The sequence below is a fragment of the Cibotium barometz genome, chromosome 12, assembly GCF_041138505.1.
Source record: "Cibotium barometz isolate CiBa-2024 chromosome 12, ASM4113850v1, whole genome shotgun sequence".
Lineage (NCBI taxonomy): Eukaryota > Viridiplantae > Streptophyta > Polypodiopsida > Cyatheales > Cibotiaceae > Cibotium > Cibotium barometz.
In genome coordinates this window covers 2,184,211-2,192,661 of record NC_141057.1, presented here as the reverse complement: position 1 = coordinate 2,192,661, position 8,451 = coordinate 2,184,211, and positions in this window count along the sequence as shown.

Sequence of the window (8,451 nt, the reverse complement as noted above, 5' to 3'; positions counted from 1 at the left end):
CTTAATCTCTAAATGTTTCTCACTTCTCAACCCCTCTCAAGCTTGAGAAGTATTCAATTGAATGGCTCTTTAATGCAATTGAAGCTCTCTAATGAATTTTAGTGATTAAACACATAAAGTTTCTATTTATGCTTAAATTAAAATATTTTTTAAACATTTCTCTCTCTCCCCCAAAGAATGGTCATTCCTATGACCTATTCTATATTCAAATGATGCTTCTCATGAAGCAGTTCTCAAATCTAAAAGTAAATTCTATGCTTGTCGAATTAGAAGCCAAGGAAGTAGCCTTTTAATGCTTTTATGCTATTTGAATCATGAAAACCTTAGGAATCAAGTCCATTGGATATTGATCCAAATGACAGTTATTCTATCATATTGTATTACTAAAACTTTATGCTTTCAAAATTATTAAAAATTATCAGTAATAGCTATGGTAAAATTTTTATAAAATTAACACATAAATCATTTTCATAGATAATATGAAAAGAGGACTTCCTACCATATTCTAGGATTAATCATCCTAGGTTAATTGAATAATTCTCATCATAACCATGAAAAATTTGATTTTTATGTTTATACATAAATAAATAATTAGAAAAAAGAAAATTTCTAGTAATTCATTTTTATGATAAAAAAGAAATTCCCATGACAATAGAAATCCATGTATTCCAATGAGGAAAGAGAAAAATTTAGAATACTAAAATAATGGATATTTTATTTAAAAATTAAAGAAGAATTTTAGTTAAATTTATTTTTATGCATAGATAAATTTAAGTGATGAAAGAGGAATTCCCATCATTATTGGAATTCAACCATTTAAATGAGAAAAATAAAATTCTAGTGTAAAGAAATTAATGGAGATTTTTATTTAATTTTTAAGAGAAAATTTAGTTAAATTTATCTTTTTGCATAGATAAATTTAAATGATGAAAGAGGAATTCCCACCATATTTGGAATTCAATCATTTGAATGAGAAAAGTGGAATTTCTAGCTTAATGGAATTTATGGATATTTTTATGTAATTTTTAAGAAGAGTTTTAGATAGATTTAATTTATGGTAAAAGAGGAATTCCCATGATAATTGGATTGCACTCATTAAATGAGAAAAAGAGGGATTTTAAGTTTATTCAAAAAAATAGGTATTGGTATTTAGTTAAAAGAAAAAAATTTATGATATTTAAGAAAATATGGATTTGAATTAAATCTTAGTGTCAAAAGATGAATTTCCACCATAATTCTACCTAATGAATTAAGGTCGAGAAATTATTTGGCATAAAGAATATCTTTGGATATTTTAATTGAAAAAATCACTAAATTGATATTTACCCAAAATTAGATGTTTATCTGAACGGAATCCTTGTTGAAACTAAACCAAATGAATTTGGTTAGACTACGAGAGGGACAGATAGTAGCCCTACTTGTCCATCTCTCGATCTGAAACTTAGTGACCAATCCCAGTTCCTAAATACAAAGAATAGACTACCGGAACTAAACTAGTTTTTCCTTTGACCAAACTCACCAAGAATCTAGTTGGACAAACAGACAAAATGATGGGTAGATTACCCTCATTAGAGATCAAGGATCCTCATTATGAAATAGGAAATTATGGAGAAAGGGGTTTTGTTGAACCAATCTCAAATTGGAAATTTTACTTGCATTGGAACCTTAGTTTTTCATTCAAAGGATTGTTTTATGCCAGAATGCTAGAGGAAGCATTTGGCATATGTTTTACTAAGAGGAGGTTCATTGGAACAGCTGCTGGGACGAGGAGTCATCAAGGGACCTCATGGCAAAGCCTGCCGAGGTCTTGACGAGCCTTGGTACGATTAAAATGGTGCGCTTTTGGTACGATGGTTGGGCGAGGACCAACGAAGCGGTCCTTGAGTGAAGTGCTAGGACACCTACGGAGGATCCTAGAGAGTTCTGACCAGGCGATGCACGGGCTCGCGGTTGCTAGGACACCCATACGTACATCGAGGAAGATTCGGATGGACTAAAAGGAAAGCTTTTTGGGAACCAAATTTGATACTGGATCTCGTTGGTTGGCCAATTGGTCTTCAACGGAGAGTCCAAAGGACACATTTTGTAACACAATGGACTCAGAATATTGGAGAATGATGATCAGTAAAATTATGATTTCTATTGAAGGATTGTTTTAAAGCCAGCCGAATCTACTATAAATGGTAATTTCATATTGGGTGTGTGTGGAATGCCTACCTTAATTTTTGCATGAAACGCCGGCTAGGAGGCTTGGGAACTCTTTTCCTCGGTACCCGGGCAAAACATAACCAAATCTTTATAAAGGAATCCCACCAATACAGTGGTCGGTGGTTGGCTAACCCATAGTCTAGATCAAAGGATTCCTTTGAAACAACTAGATACGATTAGTTACGTTAATTAGAATAAGTCCTGAGAACCTTGTTCTGTGGGAGGGGATTAGCGGCTGTGCCTTGTAAAAGAGAAAAAAAGCGGTGATTCCATGGACCAAGTGCAAGTCTCTTCTTGATTTGACCGTGTGACTTTAAGTTCGGTCAGATCAGTTTAACTAACTAAGACTTTGACTCGTTAGAATAATTCCCCTGTTAGAAGATTTTCCCATGGAGGAATCGCTTGTGCCTTCCGGGCGAGGGGAGTTTTTTTGGGCTCGGTTTCGGAGGAACCGCCGGGCTAGCATCTCATTCGGACATCCGCGGGCGGAGGCCCCGAGTGTGGATCCCCGCCTCGTGCGGGAGGCCGATGCCGCTTTCGCCGCCGAAATCCCGGTGGGGGGATCTCTTAGTAGCCATATACAAATCTAAGCCTTTACCATGCTCATAAAGAAGACCATAATGTGTTGTGCTCTTTACATAACCCCCCATGGTCCGTTTCACTGCATCTAAATGAGGCTTTCTAGGGCTTTGCTTATAAACTGACTCACAAGCCCAACAACATAACTCAAGTATCTGGCTGTGAGGTCCCCTGCCCGCTCCGGGGCTCCTGTCGGTGGCGAAAGCGACGTCGGCCTCCCACGCGGGGTCCACACACTCGGGGCCTCGCCTGCGGATGTCTAGAAAAGAGGGTAGCCCGACGGTTCCTCCAAAACCGAGCCCAAAAAAACTCCCCTCGCCCGGAAGAAGGCACGGGCGATTCCTCCATGGGAAAATCTTCTAACGGGGGAATTATTCTAACGAGTCAAAGTCTTAGCTAGTTAAACTGATCTGACCGAACTTAAAGTCACATGGTCAAATCAAGAAGAGACTTGCACTTGATCCATGGAATCACCGCTTTTTTCCTCTTTTACAAGGCACAGACGCCGCTAATCCCCTCCCACAGAACAAGGTCTTCTCAGGATTTATTCTAATTAACGTAACTAATTGTATCTAGTTGTTTCTCAGGAATCCTCCGATCCAGCCTACCCCATCCGGCCCATGGGTTAGCCAACAACCCGACCACTAAATTGGTGGGATTCCTTTATGAAGATTTGGTTGGGTTTTTGCCCGCATACCGAGGAAAAGAGTTCCCAGGTCCCCTAGCCGGCGATTCATGTGCAAAAATCAAGGTAGGCATATCACGTACACACCCAATATGAACAGATTCGACTGGCTTTAAAACAATCCTTCAATAGAAATCATAATATTTCTGATCATCATTTTCCAAAATTCCAAGTCCATTGTATTACAAAAATCTTTCCTTTTTATCCATCCGAAATATTCCTCGATGTACGCATGGGTGTCCTAGCAACCGCGAGCCCGTGCATCGCCAGGTCAGAACCCTCCAGGATCCTCCTTAGGTGTCCTAGCACTTCACTCAGGGACCGCTTCGTCGGTCCTCGCCCATCATACCGGAAGCGCACCATTTTAACCGTACTGAGGCTGGTCAAGGCCTCGACAGGCTTTGCCCGCGAGCAATGTCCCTTGACGACTCCCCGCCAGCTGTTCCAACAAACCTCCTCTTAGAAAAACATAAGCCAAATGCTTCCTCTAGCATTCTGGCGTAAAACAATCCTTTGAATGAAAAACAGAGGTTCCAATGTAAGTAAAATTCCAGTTTGAGATCGGTTCCAACAACCCTTTTTCCATAATTCCTAGTTTCATAATGAGGATCCTTGATCCCTCATGAGGATAACTACCCATCATTTTGTCCATTTGTCCAACTAGATTCTTGGTGAGTTTGGTCAAGGAAAAACTAGATTAGTTTCGGTAGTCTATTCTTTGGACTTAGTAACTGGAATTGGTCATGAAGTTTTTGACTGATTCAGAGCAAGAGAAGGACAATTAGGTTTATTGTCCGTTCCTCACGTAGTCTAACCAAATTCATTCGGTTTAGTTTTACAAGGATTCCCTTCAACTAAACATCTAGATTTTGGGTAAATATCAATTTAGTGATTTTACCAATTAAAATATCCAAAGATATTCTTTATGCCACATAATTTCTCAGCATTAATTCATTAGGTAGAATTATGGTGGAAATTCATCTTTTGACACTAAAATTTAATTCAAATCCATCTTTTCTTAAATATCATAAAAATTCTTCTTTGAACTAAAATATCAATACCTATTTTTTTTAATAAACTTGAAATCCTTCTTTTTCTCTTTTCAATGAGTGCAATCCAATTATCATGGGAATTCCTCTTTTACCATAAATTAAATCTACTTAAAATTCTTCTTAAAATATACATAAAAATATCCATTAATTCCATTAAGCTAAAAATTTCACTTTTCTCATTTAAACATTTGAATTCCAATATGGTGGGAATTCCTCTTTTATCATTTAATCTTATCTATACAAAAAGATAAATTTAACTAAAATTTCTCTTAAAATTTAAATAAAAATCTCCATTAATTCCTTTACACTAGGAATTACACTTTCCTCATTTAAATATTTGAATTCCAATATGGTGGGAATTCCTCTTTCATCATTTAAATTTATCTATACAAAAAGATAAATTTAACTAAAATCCTTCTTTAATTTTTAAATAAAATATGCATTATTTTAGCATCACAATTTTTCTCTTACTTCATTGGAGTACATGGATTTCCATTGTCATGGAAATTACTCTTTTAACATAAAAATGGATTACTAAAAATTTTTCTTTTTTGTAATTAACTATTTATGCATAAACATAAAAATTAATTTTCCATGATTATAATGAGAATCATTCAATTAATCTAGGATGATTAATCCTAGAATATGGTAGGAATTCCTCTTTTCATAATATAAATGAAAATGATTTATGTGTTTATTTTTTAAAAATTTTACCATAGCTCCGCTGGCTATTATTGATAATTCTCAATAAATTTGAAAGAATAAAGTTTAGTATTATTCATGTGATTAGAATAGCCACTAATTAGATCATTATCTAATTATGGATTGATTCTTAATTTTATCATAAATTAAATAGCATAAAAGTATTAAAAAGCCATTATTTTGGCCTCCAATTAGACAAGCATAGAAATTACTTTTAGAATAGAGAAATGCTTCCATTCTTTGGGGGGGGGGAAGAGAGAGAGAGAGAGAGAGAGAGAGAGAGAGAGAGAGAGAGAGAGAGAGAGAGAGAGATGCTTAAAAACCATTATAAATTAAGCATAAATGAAAATTTATGTGTTTCTTCATTATAATACATTAAAGAACTTCAATAGCATTCAAAAGCCATTCAAATTAATGCTTCTCAAGCTTGAGAGGGATTAAGAAGAGAAACATTTGGAGATTTAAGAAAAAGAAGACAATAATCCACACTTTACCTCTTAAATTACTTGATTCTTTGATCACAGTAGAGGCCCCCAACCAATCAATTGGTTTGGTATGTTGTTGGAGTCTCCAAGGAAGATTGAAGAGAGAGAGAAGCTCCAATCTCTTCAATTTGTAGAGGGTTTTTAGAGGATAACAGAAAATAAGCTTAACTTAGAGTAACACCGGCATAGTTTAGTTCACAGATGAGAATAAAAAAGAATGAGGGTCTATTTATAGGTGAGGGAGGCCACTAAGTGAGTCCAACCGAGTTCTAGAATTTTCCAGCTTCAGTTTGGCTAAATTTGCACAAGTTTTGGACCAGTTTGGCTCCCTTTTTTATTTGGTTTGATCTAGGAGAGAGGAGAGATAAAAATATCCTATTATTTTTCAGTTTAAAACTCATCCACACATGTGAAATAGGCGCCTCCTTGAAGGGCCCCCTTTTCCTTACCCATGTGTCAAAAATGAATGATTACTCTAAAATATCTCATTTTTTTATTAATACTTCATAATTTTTAACTAATAAACCTAGTATTTAGCCAACTCTTCATCTTATGTGGGCATTTACTCATTTTTGGGTATTTTATTTTATTCTTTGGATTCATCTTGTCCCAACACTTGGATTAATCTTGTTGGTCCATAGGAACCTTAATCCAAAATTTTTCAGAAAATCTTGACCCTTAGGATAAGGTCTTCTAAATCATTTTTAATGAATTCCAATTGCACCTTGGAAAATCTATTTTGATTTTCTATTTCAGGGAAACATTTTTTTGATATCTGTAGAATTTATTTATCCAAAAATATCCCAATATTGATTTACCACTCTCTAGAAATTTTTATCTCACTAGGCAAAACAAGGAAAAATAATATTTTCTTGTATTCATAAACATAGAATGATTACAAGGGATTGAAGTAGAGGCTTAATCAATATTCAGCCCGAGGAGGAATCTTACATCCTCTCCCACTTGAAAAATGTGAGATGTCCTCATCTCGCAAAGTGGGGGTAATCCTTCGCCAACTCTTCTTCTTTCTCCCAGGTGGCATCTTCTAGAGGGAAGAACTTCCACTTTACTGAGAATTCTCTGAGGACTGTGCTCCTAAGAATCTTCTCCCGAATGTGTCAAGGATTTACTCAGGTTGGAGTACCATCTGGCCTTGAGTCAGAGAGATCAATTGCTCATCATCAAGCACGTGACTCAGGCTAGGTATATATTTCTTAAGCAAGCTGACATGGAATACATCATGTACCTTGAGATGGGGAGGCGCAGAAGAAGTTTGTAGGCTAGATCGCCCACTTTCTTTATGACAGCATATGACCCACAGTATCTGGGAGAGAGCTTCTTGTACTTCCCTAAGGATAAGGAACTTCTTTTTGGTCGTACTCGAATGAAGACCATATCTGATTCTTCGAACTCTCTCTCAGATCTCTTTTTATCTACATATACTGCTTTTGCCTGTCTTGGGCTGCCTTTATATCTTTACGGATTGATTGCATCTGTTGGTCCATGTCATTCAGCATTTGTCTGGACATTTCGACACTCTGATCAATGGATCAGACCAAGTTAATGGTGTAAGGCAATCTTGTCCATACAAAGCTTTGAAAGGACTAATCCCAATGCTCCGATGATAAGAAGCATTGTAAGCAAATTCGACTAGATGCAGATGACTTAACCACTTCTTGGGTTCCCTGCTGCATGTAAGAAAGCATTATGGGCCCAAGGCCATGGACAACTAGTAAGTAGGTGTGAACTCTTGGTGGGTGGAGTATAAATACCAATGTAAATGGGATTATGGCTGATTCATGATAATGTTATTTGTTCCAAGAATCAATGGTGAGCTTCTCCCGTGAGATGCTAAGTGGTGACTCCTTCCTGAGCCACTCCCTTGAGGGACTAACCCACCCCTGTTACTTTCTTTCATTGGTATCAGAGCATGGCTTTTGATCCATGATTTTTAATTTTCTTTTCTTCTTCTCATTTCGTGAAATTTCTGCTTCATTTGATTCATGGGGGAAGGGGATATGGCTAAGGTAGAGTTTGTGGTTCAAATCTGAGTACATGGACCTATTTTTTTTTGAATGAGTGGACCAAATTGGGGAAAAGTCACTAATCTTGATTAGCAGTTGTTAATCAAAAATGTTTTTCTGTTTGGGAGCTTTCTTGCAAACCCTAGCCATGGAATCTCAACATGAGCAAAGGGCATTGAGTCTCTCATGTACCTAGCAATGTTTTATGAAGTATTTCACCTATTTTCCATGAGCAATGGGGCTCCCAATGTGGCTGAAAATCACTACCAAAGCTGCCCACGTTTTTCACCAAAGTGACCCTAATCTTCATCTCCTTCAACAAATTCAAGCATTAAGGCTTACCGGGTGACATTGGTGAGTTGCTCCATCACTTCCTTACAATTTTGAAGCATTCTTTCAAGCTATGGAGTGAATTAGGGTTTTATTACACATAAAACCCTAATTTTCAGAAATTGGACTTTAATCATGGCCATTCATGCTGCTCTTTATGCATTATGAATGCTTGAATGCTACACATAGACATTCAATGCTATGCCTTGCATATTGGCATAAGTGAGCATAGCTTTGGGCACATTTGGGGGATTGAATAAAATGTTTTGGGTTGGAAGCCTGCTTTTTGGTGACACCGTTTTCCATTGCCGGTTGCACATTTTTGGTCATAACTCTCTCATACGAACTCCGTTTTTGGAGTTCTAGTACTCAAAACGACCGGCTCG